The 15063-nt window shown below is 38.2% G+C and overlaps 1 long non-coding RNA gene across 2 annotated transcripts; it reads right to left on the minus strand.

The window, feature by feature from the left end:
- Positions 1–301: 301 nt before the first annotated feature.
- Positions 302–5953, minus strand: LOC115075173. Of its 2 annotated transcripts, none has more exons than XR_003852450.1 (6): positions 5637–5953; positions 4820–4906; positions 2757–2837; positions 1580–1703; positions 1086–1134; positions 302–416 (listed from the first exon to the last, which is right to left on the minus strand). It is a non-coding gene; the product is annotated as an uncharacterized LOC115075173 (long non-coding RNA). The 2 variants fall into 2 exon arrangements; XR_003852451.1 differs by having other exon boundaries at positions 5633–5953.
- Positions 5954–15063: the final 9110 nt, after the last annotated feature.

Here is a 15063-nt window from a genome sequence, read left to right on the forward strand (position 1 = left end):
ATATTTTCTTGTTTTATGATTATGTTTTATTACATATCTACTCTTTTACTAGATTGTTAAGTTGCTCAGCAAACTTTGGTTTCTTGATATTGTACTGGACTGTTGGATGCCGCCTTGAGCCTAGTGAATATAACACGGGTTACCAATGTGAATATAAATAAACCACATGCTGGTGGTGACAGCCAATCAAGCATGTATCTTTTGGGTTTGTTGGTCTGTTGCATAATAACACAGTTGATGACTGTCTACCTGGCTGTTCCCATCAAAAAGGAAGTCATTCGAGAGGGAAGTTTACCTGTGGTACTCCTTTCCTTACATACTATCCCATGGCTGAGACTTCAGTTGTGATAAACCTGCACAAAGGGCCGTTTTCTGATTCCATAGGTAACATTTTATGATGTTCAGTCTGCAATGACCTTTAAAATGCCAGAGAAGATTTTATTTAACTTTATCCTCCATTTACCGTTAAATGTTAATGAAGATAAGAAATTCAAATTGTTGTTAATAAAGCATTTTAATTGACTCAAGTGTAACCATAACTGTGAATTGACTACTTTGTCTGGAGAAGCCTTTGAAACTCTTTATTGGTACGGGGGAACAGACAGGATCTCCATAGCCCATACATTTGAATATATTTATCAAAACAGTTCACGTTTGTTATTTAGACATTTTCTGTACTGCCTATTAGTGTAATCTCTTGTTTGGTGACATATCAGGTGCTTTTGCAAATATTGTTCAGTGCAGTAGTAGACATGATTCCATTGTGATTATTGATCTCTGTTTAATTTGTAGCAGAATTTCCTCTGACTTTTAAACAGGATCTTTAAATGCATTTAGTTTCACTTTGCTACTAGTTTTGAAAAAAATGTTATTTTATAAATGTGGAGTAGATACTGTCCATTTTCAGTTAATGAGAGGGCCAGGATGGGCGTATAATGGGAGGGGAAGGCATGGCATGAGAGGATGGGGGAAAATGCCGCAGGAGTATTACCTGTGATGAATGCATTAGTGCAGAAACACGCCATGTAGATATATTTTTTAAGTTTCTTAAATATACATAATGCGTGATGGGAGCAAATTCTTACCTTTTTAATCCTCTGGAAAGATTTTGGTCAGCACCAAGCCGGTTAAATGCTATTTTATAAATAAAATAAAAATGTGATAGTGAACATTAATGAATATTTTTCTACATGAATAAAAACTGGAGGTTGTTGAGATAGTAATTTCATTGGTGGCATGGTATTAAAACATGCATATCAGTAATTGATGTTACAAATAGCATATTTAAAAAATGAACTGAAGGATTGCAAGACCCCCAACATGAAATACATGGCTGTTTCCTTTCAACTCCAAGCTCAGATAGAATTAGGAAGAGACTTTTCAAAATCTTTACAGCAAGGGGACACCTGTAACATTACAGTTAGCCCTAGCATGTGGAATTTCCTGTCCATATAGGTTCTTATTATATATTATCTAGAGCTCATATCATAAATAGGAGTAAAACATAAGGCAGGAACCAGATTTCAGCTTTAATTCAAAAGTATCCTTGGGAGCTACTTAGAAATTGGATATTGCTTACATTTTCACTTCTGGTCAGTGAGGTTTTCATTCTGGGTTCCAGAGAGATCCAGAGAGCAACTGAGCTTAAAGTCAATTGAAATTCATATAATCCCTAGATATTCCTTCTTCTTTCTTGTTTAAGTCTTTTCAAGCCAAAAGAGATAAAAAAAAAAAAAAGAATTTGAAGCATGTAGTTGGGTAACTAACGGACAAAAGAAATCAATTAAATATATTTTTATTGTTTTATTGTAATTACATAAATAAATAAATAAAATATACATATATATGAAAGGCTTGTATCATTTTTATTTATTTATTTAGAATTTTTTTATATACCGATATTCGTTTGCACATCGTATTGGTTTACATATAACTTGGAACTTTTAGGCATAGCCTTTACATGGAACATGTTTGTCAGTCAGTCACACTGTTGTGTTTGTGTTTGGCCACCTGGCGGTGCACAGAAGGTGCACTGTGCAAAGACAATGTGCTCTGTCTTCAAAGTCCTGCCTGTACTTATACATACACACATACACACACACATACACACAGAGGCAAACAGGCATTTGGTGGTAGGGCGAGGCCACAGAGTTTCCTGTCTGATTGTTGTTCTGATGTTCCTGCATAAACCACCATGGCCTGGGTGCTCAAAGGCTGCTGTGATGCGGATCTCCTAAAAAAAAACGGGATGTGAACAGCACCACTTAGGAATAGGCTAGATGTAAGATTACTCAATGTTTTTGTACAGATTGCACTTCTGATTTTGTCATATATCTTATTCACTGCCTGTGCTTAAAGATTTATGTTGGCTGGACATAATATTCTATGAGGACCCAGCTTATAGAACATCGAAGTTGTTTACACGCAGGTAAACTTCAAGCTCTCATTGTTGCACATTGTTTGTCTTTGCAACATATGTAAGTCGATTTGAAATGGACTATTCTGAAAGAATACTTCCTTCGTGATGTGGAGGGAATAAACTTGCTCTCCTCAATCAAAAGGAGCAATATTGGATTTTTACGCTCAAAGTTTTTCAACCTTTGGGGTTAAATAAAGAGCTTGAATAGAATAGCTTGACTATTAAATGAAGAAATTGGATGCAATAGTTTTAGTGTTGCATCAATGTTTTCTTGCATTCTGATTGGTGATTATGTGTTTAAAAGTTGCCATTGTCTGTTTGCAGAATCAGCCCTCACCCAGAAGCTTTGTCAGTCCTCGCCCAGAAGCTTTGTCAGTGCGCTGTTAGAAGTTGCATGAATGTCATCTGCAGAGATTTCCTGAAGCAGAAAGGAGATTTCAAAACATGGCAGTTATTGTCAGAACTTTGAGAAGTTACGTTTTGCAATTTCTGGACACATTTTTTTTAGAAGTTTAGTGTTAAATTATTGCAAGCATTTTTGAAATTTTATTGCATGATGAAAAACTTAAATTACATATAAGGGTTCATGGACGGAGTCCAATGATTAAAAAGAGTGATGTGAAGACCAGTCTCACAGCGATTAATGCATATAAAACTAGCCTGCATTAATATGCAACGGTCTCCTTTACAGTATATATTTTAGATGCCAATGAATAATATAAAGTATATACATAGGTGTGGTTGGTTTATTTTTTATATTTATCCCTTTGGCGGTGGTGTTCATTTAGGATTATTTATGTAAAAACTTTACCATGTTGCACAATAAAACTTTTTTTTAGTATGAGTTTTATTGCACAGGATCTATCTCTTTCATATTTTTAAGCAGTTATAGACCACATTTGGTTTAATTGTTATGGCCTTTTGTGTTGCAAGGTCCATCAAGCTTTAGGGGTAGAGCTGCAGGAAAATGGAATTAAGGAAATGCAGCTTGAAGATGAAGATGTCACAGGGGAGTCAGATGGTGTTGCTACAGGAGTAAACTAAATGGCACATGTTTATTTTTATTTATTTATTTATTTATTTATTTATTTAATATACCGACATTCGATCTAAGATATCACATCGGTTTACATTCAGGTACATGTTGAAACTGATGCAGCATTTGCTATTGAATAAGGTCCCTTATTAGTGTATACCCTACCAATACCAACTGCCATCCTTCCCATTTTGATGTGCAAAGTTGACATTTTGCTATTCACTCCATGCATGCATTTAACTACATTATGCACACTTGCACTAATTGTATTTATGGCTTTGCTAATCATGTGCTGATGCTTCTTAGTAACTTTGCATATTAACTTGTTGTGCCAGACCCACCACCTCTTAAGATAGAAGTTAGGCTTCCTGCGTTTCTTTCTGTGTCATTTTTTATATTGTTATTTTGTAAAGGTGTACACCCCTTTGAGCAGCTTTTACTGGGAGGCCGGGGAGCTGGTTAATAAATGACCTCAGTAATAATAACATGTTTTTGGTAATGTTTGTGCTTGGGCATTCTATGACCTTCTTAATGCTGGCCAAGGACATGACTACAGCCTGGGACATTCCAAAAGAGAGCAGGAATAGTTTAGAAGTCTGGCTATCTTTTCTGGAACCAAGTTTAAGGGGCTGCTGATCATCTTGCCATTCCTGCAGAATCATGAGATCTTGCTACCATGCTCTTTAAGATGATACTGGAGGAGAAGATCTGCTATCTGTGGGTTCCTAAAAGAAGAGGACTTAAATGCCAGTGGCAAAATGAGCTCATTGGAAAACTGTCTTCTTGAATTAGAGGGTGTGAGATGTGGAATGAGATGAAGGTGATGTTTGTGACTATGTGTCTAGTACAGACTAGGATTACCCTAGGGAAAAGAGGGTTTTTAATAAGCAAGGTGCTGAAGAATAAGGTTGCCAACTCGCTTCAGATTTTCAGGACAGGCTGATCCAGTCCTGGTTTTACTCCCCTGCATGCAGATACTTAATAGTCTTGCTTTTCTTAGGGAATGCAATAGGGAAATCAGAATAAATCCCAGTATGCAATGGGGTAAAACCAGGACTGGATTAACCTGTCCTGAAAGTCTGGAGCCAATTGGCAACCCTACTGAAGAATGTTTTTTGTCAACTTGTTGGAAGGGTGTTTGTCAGTACCCAGACTTCCTATGTTTCTGAGAGATTGTGATTGTAGCGTGGAGGATTCAAAAGAATATTTTCCTGTTAAAAAAGCTTTTTTTATGCCATATGTAATTTTATGTTTTACTTCTGTATTTTACATTACATAAAGAATCCGTTTAGTTTGACATTGTTATTATAGATGGAATATACATATTTCTAAATAAATAAGAATGGCAGATGGAAGTAGCTTACATTCTAGAAAGTGGAGCATGCTATCAGCATAGCCTCTTTCTGTTTCTTTTCCTGGTTTGCATGGTATTATCAGAGGGGCCAAGGCTCCTAAAGGATAATGAAGGAAGGAGAAGATTAAATGAAGGAGATAACATATATTTGTAGCCTTGCAAGTTACTTAAGCCCCACTTACACAAAAGTATTGAGATCCTGTGTCTCCCAGCCCCTGCAGCTCTATTTTGAATTTTGATACCTTGGGCAGAAATATTTTCATATTATCTTTTGCGGCATGTCAGATTATTAACAATGATGATTTTGCCATGCTAAATGTCAATATAGCTCCTCTAGTGTCTGTAACACTGTACAAAATAAATCCCAGGGCCAAAATGTTTCTCCCCCAAGAATTCATGCTCTTAAACATCCAAATCATCCCTTTTCTCTGTTTTCTAGCTATGTGAATCAGGCGCTGAAATTAGATGCTTTAGAAGCTGTGATGATGCTCCCAACGACTTTAAACTTAAAATCAATAGAATTCTTGCAATCGGTGACAAAACATTTTACTATTCAGGGTGCAATCATTCAGGCAGGCCTGTTTGAACGCCAGATCTCTGCTTTGGGGAGGGCTCAAGCATGCTCCAAGGAACAGATTTTCTTCCTGACAGTAAGGAGAGAAGTGATTCCTTTCACCTTTCCCCCCCCCCCCCCCCCCCCTTTTGAATGTCTGCAGAAGCTGTTGAAATGCGTCTGGGTCTTTTGGTAACAAAAGCTTTTAAAAATAAAAAAAAATTCTACAATGAGAGGCTACACATACACAGTCTTAAATGACCCGCTTACATACACATACTGCAGTCCAAATTGTACGATGACCGCTCTTGCCTTGCCGTGAATGAATATTCAGACCTCTCCCGCTGAGCTGCCTTGTCCTTTTTCATCCAGATGCTGTTCTGCTCTGTGAGTCACTTGTTACTTGTGTTAGACTTCTTCGCAGGCAGTGGGAGAAGCAACTTTATAAAAAGTTCTCCTTTCCAAGCCCCGATGAGTTTCCGGTGCGTCAGAAGCTTGGTAACTTTCAGTAGGTTAAGCATGAAATGCCATCATAATGTGCGCTTTTCTCTTGGCTTGCTGTGCAGCTCTTCTCTGTACATTATGCATGTTCCTGTTGACACCACTTGTAACTTAGCAACCCAGTGAAAGGCCTTATATGCATTGATTGCACACAATTGTCTTTATGGGGTGGAAATGTTCACTGAATGAACCCCCTACGGGTGACCAGACGGTCATTCCTCTCTCGTGTTTGTAATCTGTTTACATCAAAATATTATTTGCTCGGCTCTCCGATTGCTTGCAATTCACATTTGTTTAGCAGAAAAGGCTACCGTTAAGGCTAACCCTTTTGGAACAAGGAGAAGGTTCAGTCGCATAGGTATTTGCATTCCCCGCAGTACTCAGCCGTTAGGTCTCCGGGAGCAGGCTCTCAAATGTGATTGATGATTTCTAGGATCTAAAAACAGGACATGCAATAATGTTAACACGGAGTGTCTTGGAGGGGGGTGGAGGGGGATCTGCTTGTTTCCTGTGATTATGACATCACAGAGCAAAAAGATTGTTAACAGCTATCTTTGTCTATTGTCTAATTCGGAATGTATCTTGTCTAAAAACGTTTACAGGACATAAGAATTAGATGAGTTATTAGAGGCAAAAAAGAAAAACCACGGGCAAAATATGCCAGTAGAATCAACAGGCAGGGATCAGGAATCCAAAATAAGTTACATAGTTCACCATCTTTACAAATGGTTAGGTCCTTGAAATGTGAGAAAAATGCTTCAAAAATCCACAGTTCTTGCGTTTTACAATTTAACACGCAGAACTGAAGTACCTTTTTCCATATCCTTAATATGTGCCAACGAAAATTCGTTTGCCTTATAAAACTCTCAAGGTGACCTTCAATAAAAAGAAGTTCATTTACCCGAAGAACAAAACTCACATTTTTAGCCTTCAACAAGGCTAATACTAAGAGTACTTAGGGGCACTCTGTTGAGCTGAAAAAGAGAGGGGAATGAAACGTGTGCAGTGATATATGCACTTCAAAGCCATTTTCTACTTGTGAGAGATTTTGATAGACTTCAGTGGATGTAGAATCAAGGATATCATAATTTTTTTGCCTTTAATGTTTTGCTTCTGATTTTCAGAAAACAAATATTTCTTTTGTAGTAGTGCAGAAACTGTTTAGTCACAAATGATCAAACAACTGTAATAGAGTATTATTCAATTATCAGAACACTAACTGATAGAGTGTATCACAGTAGAAGCTGAGCATATTAGGCTAGGCTGAAACTCTTGGCCATGTAGGATACTAGGGGGACCATATTCAAAGACATTTAGCTGGATTTCTGACTTCAGAATATTTTGGGCACTTATCTGGTGAAAATTTAGCTGCATGACATAGGGGTGTTTCAGGAAGGAATTAGGTTTAGCTGGATAAGTTATCCGGCTAACTTGGATTATGCCATAAAGCACACCTAACGTTAGCCAAATAAAGTTATCTTTAAAATAGCCAAGTATATTCAGTGATATGGCTGCCCTCTGAATAAGGTAAGTTTGCAAGTTAACCAGTGACTGAATATTGTCCCCTATATGCACAAGTAAAGTACATTCTGTATTGAAAATGTCATCCTGGCTAGGATCCCCTATGTGAAATAGCAGAGCTCTCTTTCCTTTTCAAGTAGGGAAGATATTAAAGACACAAAAAATTGCAGCAATCTTAGGAAAATACTATCACAATATTTTTGTATTCTATTTGTGATTTTCAGTTTGAATATTCTCAGGTATTATTTCTCTTCATACCATTATTCTAGACTTTTAGATCTCTTTATAAAATATATTGTGCTTCTCTTCATTGGATGTAGATAGAAATGTATGAAAATGACATTAGACAACTCTACTATTATTTATCATTTCTAAAGCCCTGCTCTCCTTGTTCTGAGGAACACATTTCCGGAAACCTCAAGATGAGAATCTTCCTTTTGTATCATTTAGAAAAAAGCCACAAGACATATGTCTTTCCCTGGTAGCTGCACTATATTACAGTGCATTTTTGTTTAGGTTGCAGTAAGGATGGATATTAGTTGAAATTTAGATGTTTTTAATTGTATTTTGCTTATTGAGGTATTTTATGCTGCAGAATGCCTCAAGCGATCTTCTGAAGGCTAGGGAGGTGGTTTATAAATACCATAAATAAAGCAGAAATACACAGATACACATAAGAGACATTCCCTGCTCCATGGAGCTTACAATCTAATCAAAAGAAATATAAATGACAAGCAAGAGTCCCCGAGAAGTATATTTTATTTTATTGAAACTGGTCTCTGTATGCTGCCATTCTAACATGTTGTCCCACACCTTGGATTAATTTCTTAATCCAAGTATAAATCCAAATAAAATAACATAGAGACATGGTTAGGATTTGAAAGCAGTTATTAGATAGGATTTGAATTTGGCTAGAGGGGGAGCATAATGCACCAGCAGCTCAGTAAGTCTATTCCAGGTATATGGCACAGCATAGACTGTTCCCTCTTCCTCCCAGGCTCCTGCTAATTAGAGGTATTGGCATCAAAGGAAGATGAAGAAGTGCAGAGTTTGGGCAAATATTAAGAGTAGACTGCTGAATAAGATGCTGGTACTTTCTTGGTGATAAGTAATACGTTAGAGGCACGAGGGAAGATAGATTTTATAGATTAACTCACCTCTAGGTGACATGTTCCAGTCATCATCATCATTGTTTGTTACATAATTTTCCAACTAAAGAACTTAATACCAAACGCTCCCCCTGTGGAAACATGCATTAAAAAATGGAGGCAAACTGCCAGTGCATGACTTGAGTGCCATAGACATTTTATTGTATGTATGTATATTTTTATTTGATTTGTGGCCTGCTTTTCAACACTTCAGTGCAGATTACATTCAAGTACTGTAAGCATTTCCCTGTCTCCAGAGGGCTTACAGTCTAAGTTGGCATGCTGCTAAGACATAGCATTTGGTTGAAATTCATGCATATTTAGTACAATGTTAAGCTTGTGGTGTTAACATGCATTTATCTAAAATAGACAGTAATAGGGGCAAAGTTTAGTAAAATGTTAGGCACCTTTTCAATGTGAAGTTGCATATACCCGGATTATATGTAGCCATTTCACTTCTGTACCCCATCTTATTCAAAAAGGTGGGTGATAAATCCATTTAATAAATAATAATAAATATACAAATTGAGATACAGCAAGTTTGAGATTGCATCAACATTTATACACAACATCAATGTGCAAAATTAGATAAAGTGGCAGGGTAGTAATTATAAGACACAGTAGGTGAAGGTAAAAAGATGTCAGAGTAACATCTGGAAAGGCATAATGAGATAAAGGCATCAGGGTCGCAGTTAAATAAGCCATATAAGGTAATTAAATAAGACACTGTAGGTAAAGATAGAAGGATATATCAGAGTAAAATCTGGAGAGGCATGATAAACTTATGGCACCGAAGGGTGCACTGGGATATAGACTTTAAGGAATGAGAGCAGTATGGAGTATATCAAGAATAGCTATTTTGGGTAACATCTGGAGAGATATAATTTATTTTTTATGTGGAATCTTGGTGGCTTGCATTATAAAATCTTATTCTTTGATTAGGCTATAAGGGTGGCAGTGGTATGTGTTCTTTTGGGACTGGAATCGTTGGTGAAAGACAGATTTGATTATATGACTGTATTTGACTTTATTTGGCTGGGTCAGCTGGCTTGCATGGGGGCATTTGGGTGGATTGATTTATGTTGTTTTTGTTGTATTGTCTTTTTGTGTTTTCATTTGACAATCTGGAATTGCTTTTGTGAATCACTTTGAATGAATTCTATATCAGGAAATAGTGAGGCGGAAGCATCAAAGGGTAATATAGCGATGTAGAGTTTAAGGTCTGAGAGCAGTTTTGGGATAGATCAAAAGTAATCTTTTTTTGTGATTGTAGTTTCTTGATGATATTCGCTAAGACTTATGAGGGGAAGTGAATCAAAAGATATCGATGTGCATTCATTTGAAACAAATGAGTAATATGAATTGAAAGGGCCCATTTTCATTTCATTTCAGTTTGGAATACCCAAAACAAATGCAGGATCCCAATAAAAGTTCTGAAGATTTTCCAGTATGACCATATGTAAATGCATACAGCTGTAAAAGAAAATGGCACCGAGACCAGAACCATGGTGACATCATAAAGTGCCACCCGCGCCATTTTGGAAAGGATCTTTGCGGGGCAGGAGTCAATGTAGATCAATTTGACCACCTTCCTGAGCCTGAACTCCCAGGGAAGGAGAGAGTTGAATCTGTGGAGATATCTGGGCCTGGTAGATCTCTCAGAGAATGAGAGGTTGGTTGGAGGGGCTCAGGAAGGCCCCAGCAGGGCTTGGCCCAGCTCAGCAAAGCAAGCCCAAGCCCTGGCAGAGTTCTCTGGAGATGAAGGAGGGTAGGAGTATCTCAGAGAGGCTTCAGCCCTAGTTTCTTGGCAAGGTTGTTTGGTCTGGGGAAGCTCCAGGAAGCAGTAGTGAGGGCCTGAGGAGCCCCTATTTCCCTTTATTTATTTTTTTATGTTTATTTCAATTAAGCAAATAAACTGAACCAAAATCAGCATTAAAATGAAACAAACAAAATAACCCCCCCAAATTAAAATTAAAATTTTGAAAGAAAAATGTGCTGCACATTCCTGTCACAGGGTGACAGTACTTTTCACTGATATGGCAGAGCCAAAGGATTGCTAGGGTAATAAAACTTATTATCAATAGAAAAAAGGAGGTGATAAATAACACCTTTCTACATGTCATTAGGGAGACCTCATCTGAAGCATTGTGCACAATTCTGGAAGCTGTGAGTGCGGGCAATCCAGAGAAGAGCTACTAAAATAGTGCATAATCCTCTATGAAACCCATAACCTCTGTGAAATGAGAATTAAGAATCTAAATATGTGTGCCATGGGGCAGGGGGAATACGACAGAGCCATTCAAAAACCTCAAAGATATAAATAGTGGAAAGAAAGGTCTAGAACAAGAAGCCATGCTAGGAGGCCTCAGGAGTAACTTAAAGAAGTATCCTTCAGAGATATGATGGTAAATACATAGAACAGTTTCCCAGTGGAGGTGAGGAAAGTTAAAACAGTAACAGGAATCAAGAAAGCATGGGATGAACGTGCAGGATCCTTGGATATGAGGAAAAGTGGCTAAAGTCTGAGAATAGGGTAAGCTCTGCATCGTTGCACCGGGATCAGGAATGAGCAGACTCGATAGGCTTTGCAATCATTGCTATCCCATGTCTTAAACTGATTCTGTAGGTTAGTGATTTGACCATGTTCTCAGAAAATGGTGCCTGACTTTTAGGAATGGGCATGGGAAAAGTTTTCTTTTTATTTTTTCTTTATTTCCTTTTTTCCTTTTGTTTTTGTTGTTGTTGTTTTGGTTTTTTTTTTGTTTTGTTATGCTAGGGCAAACTAAAATAATGGAAACAAAACAAAATGTTGTTGGCTTTTTCTATCCAGGTTAGAAATTATACAAAACAATACCTTTGGTATTTCCCTGTCATCTTAAAATGACAGCACATCCCTACCGCTCATTAGGAATGTGCATTAATTTGACATGAAGTGTTAACAAAATTGCTTGTTTCCTTTCAATTTGTTTTTTACAACAATTTCATTCATTTTTGTTTGTTTCATTTTTTAAAAGGCCACTAGGCTGCCACAAAATTAAAGCCATCCCAGGCCTCCTCTCTAATCCCCCCTCCACATGAACCCTCTTTCCATATTTTCTCCTTCATAGGGCAGCAGCAATCTCAGGTTGCTCATGCATTCCCGGTAGTGCACTTGTTAATCTGTTCCATACAATACGGTGCCAGCCAAGCCAATTTATAGGCTAGAGCCATTTTGTATATGCAGATTAACAATGGCACCAGCCTCAGCCTGCTGGTGCCATTTCTAAGCAGATCCCCATGGGGCAGGAGTATCCGGAATGAAAAAAATGTAATAAGAAACTTTGACGTGGGGGGAGGGAAGATCTGGAAGGGGGATTTGTTTTGCTTTATTTTTCATTTCATTTTTCCTCATTTTTAAAATGACCTTTGTTTCATTTTTTAATTGTATGTAAACAAAAAGAAAAGAAACAAAATGAAAAACAGTAAAAAATAAACAAAGCAAAATAAAAACATCTGTCAACACGCCTACTGTTTATAACATTACTAGAACCACCATAAAACTAGAGCTACTTTCATTATATTCTCAGCAGAGACTTTCAAAGTATAAAACGTGAACTGCCTAAGTAACATAAGATGCAGTCCCTGCAGAATAGGGATGAGACACATTGACTGAGAACTGTGGGAAAGCTTGAAGTGGTTCCACCTGATGCTTAGGGCATGGCATTTCTTGTGACTAAAGATAGCCAAGTAATACCAGTGTAACTGATTTGATTGCAGTGCTACCACTGCAGCCCATGAAACTGATCCTATGCAAGACTTCCAAGTGAATATGAGTACCACTCATTGTGTCAGTTGTGGAAGTTTATCGGATCCATGACTTCCACAACCAGCACATCACATATTTGGACTTAGCCCTGAAATATGTGCTCAGTGGATAAATGGAGGACATCATTTTCCAATGCTATTAACCTGGTACCATTCAAAACACTGAATTCACAAATTTAAAAGAAAAAGGAAACAGCTATAGTAATGTCTTTGTATGAGAGAGGAACTGAGGATCTGATTTACTAAACCTTTTTCCCATAGTCACAGAATGTAAAAAGCCTTAATAAATCAGGCATTAAGAGTTTACTTTTTTAAATATACATGCTAATGATTAGAGGGTCCATATCTTGGATTGTCTGAATAGGAGCTCTTTCCTTTGTAGAGTTCTTTTCCTGATACATAAGTCTAGGTTGGTATGATTATGTTCCAACCCAAGGTATATCCTTGGCACTAGAAATCTAAGTGGCTTTCAGCCATTCATTCCCTTGGGTAATAGGTTCTTCTATATGGCCATACAGCTGTGCAGTTTGGAAGGAAATTAGGTACAATAAATATAAAGGATCCCAAAAAGAGGAACACAGGGAAGAATATTTGATGAAACTGAGGGAGATGAAGAAAGTAATCAAGGAAGCAAAAAGTCAGGTGGAAGAAAGGATTGCCAAAGAAGTAAAGCGAGGTGACAAAACATTTTTCAGATATATCAGAGAAAGGAGAAAGGTCCAAAGTGGTAAGGTGAAATTGAAAGGTGACAAGGATCAATGTGTGGAGAGTGACGAAGAAATGGCAGAAATATTAAACAAATAGTTCAATTCGGTGTTCACTAAAGAAGACCCTGGAGAAGGACCGTTGCTAGTTAACAAGACTATGGATGGGGGTGGAGTAGACGAAACTCCGTTTACAGAAGAGAATGTATGGGAAGAGCTAGGAAAAATGAAAGTGGAAAAAGCTGCAGGACCTGATGAGATTCATCCCAGGATTTGCTGGCGGGTCCACTGCGTGACTTGTTCAATAGATCCCTGGAAACAGGAGTGGTGCTGAGTGAGTGGGAGCAGAGAGGAGGCTGGATACTACAGGCCATTTAGCCTCACCTCGATGGTGGGAAAAATAATGGAGACTCTGCTGAAGGAAAGGATAGTGAACTATCTACAGTCAGGAGGATTGCTGGACCTGAGGCAGCATGGATTCACCATGTCAGAAAATATGATTGATTTTTTTGATTGGGTGACTAAAAAATTGGATTGAAGTAGAGTGCTCGATGTGATCTACTTGGATTTCAGCAAAGCTTTTAATACTATCCCACATAGGAGGCTTGTGAATAAAATGAGAAGCTTCGGACTGAGCACCAAGGTGGTGGTGTGGATTACAAACTAGTTGATGGATAGAAGCTGCGTGTGATGGTAAATGGAACCTACTCTGAAGAGAGAATGGAGTTAAGTGCAGTGCCACAATGATCGGTGTTGGGACCAATCCTGTTCAATATCTTTGTGAGCGATATTGTGGAAGAGATAGAAGGTAAAGTTTATCTATTTGTGGATGATAATAAGAACTGCAACAAAGTGGACATGCCAGAAGGAGTAGAGAGAATAAGATGCTATTTAAGGAAGCTTGAACAGTGATCGAAGATATGACAGCTGGGAATCAATGCCAAGAAGTTCAGAATCATGCAGCTAGGGTGTGGTAACCCAAAAGAGCTGTTGTGCATGGAGCAGGAGAGGGACCTTGGGGTGATAATGTCTAGCAGTGTGACAAGGCAACAGCTAAAGCCAGAAGAATACTGGGCTGCATAGAGAGAGGAATAACCAGTAAGAAAAAGGAGATGAGAATCATCTTGTACATGTCATGGTGAGGCCTCACCTGGAGTATTGTGTTCAGTTCTGGAGACCATATCTCAAAAAGGACAGTGACAGGATGGAGGTAATCCAGAGAAGGGTGACAAAAATGGTGGATGGTCTCCGTCAATTGACTTATGAGGAGAGATTGAAGATCTTAAATATGTATACCCTGGAAGAGAGGAGGTACAGGGGGGATATCAAACAGACCTTCAGATACCTGAAAGGTTTTAATAATGTACAACTGACAAACCTGTTCCATTGGAAAGAAATCAATATAACTAGGGGTCATGTAATGAAACTCCAGAGAGGATGACTCAGAACCAACATCAGGAAATATTTCTTCTCGGAAAGGGTGGTGGATGCCTGGAATGCCTTCTGGAGGAGGTGGTGAAGACTAAATCCGTGAAAGATTTCAAAGGGGCATAGGATAAACACTGTGGATCCCTAAAGGTGAGAAGATGGAAATGAAGAAAAGAGTGCAAGGGGGTAACTTGCTGGTGTGGCTATTACTAACCTTAAACCAATAAGCCTACATACTGTTAATGCAACTCCATCATTGCTCTCTGCTTCAATGTCAGACAGCAACCAACAAGGATATTGAATTTTATGGTCTGGGAGAACAAATAAGCATTTATTTATTATATACTGACATTTGATCTGAGATATCACATCAGTTTACATTTAGGTACTTCTCTATCCCCAGAGGGCTTATAATCTAAGTTTTGTACCCAAGGCAATGGAGGGTAAAGTGAGTTGCCCAAGGTCACAAGGAGCAACAGCAGGACTTGAACTGTGGTCTCCTGGCTTGTAGCCCACTGCTCTAGCCACTAGGCTATTCCTCCTCTGCATGAGAGTAACTTGCTGATGCGTCTGTTACTACCCTTAACCAATAAGC

This window comes from Rhinatrema bivittatum, chromosome 13 (genome assembly GCF_901001135.1).
Source record: "Rhinatrema bivittatum chromosome 13, aRhiBiv1.1, whole genome shotgun sequence".
Taxonomy (NCBI): domain Eukaryota; kingdom Metazoa; phylum Chordata; class Amphibia; order Gymnophiona; family Rhinatrematidae; genus Rhinatrema; species Rhinatrema bivittatum.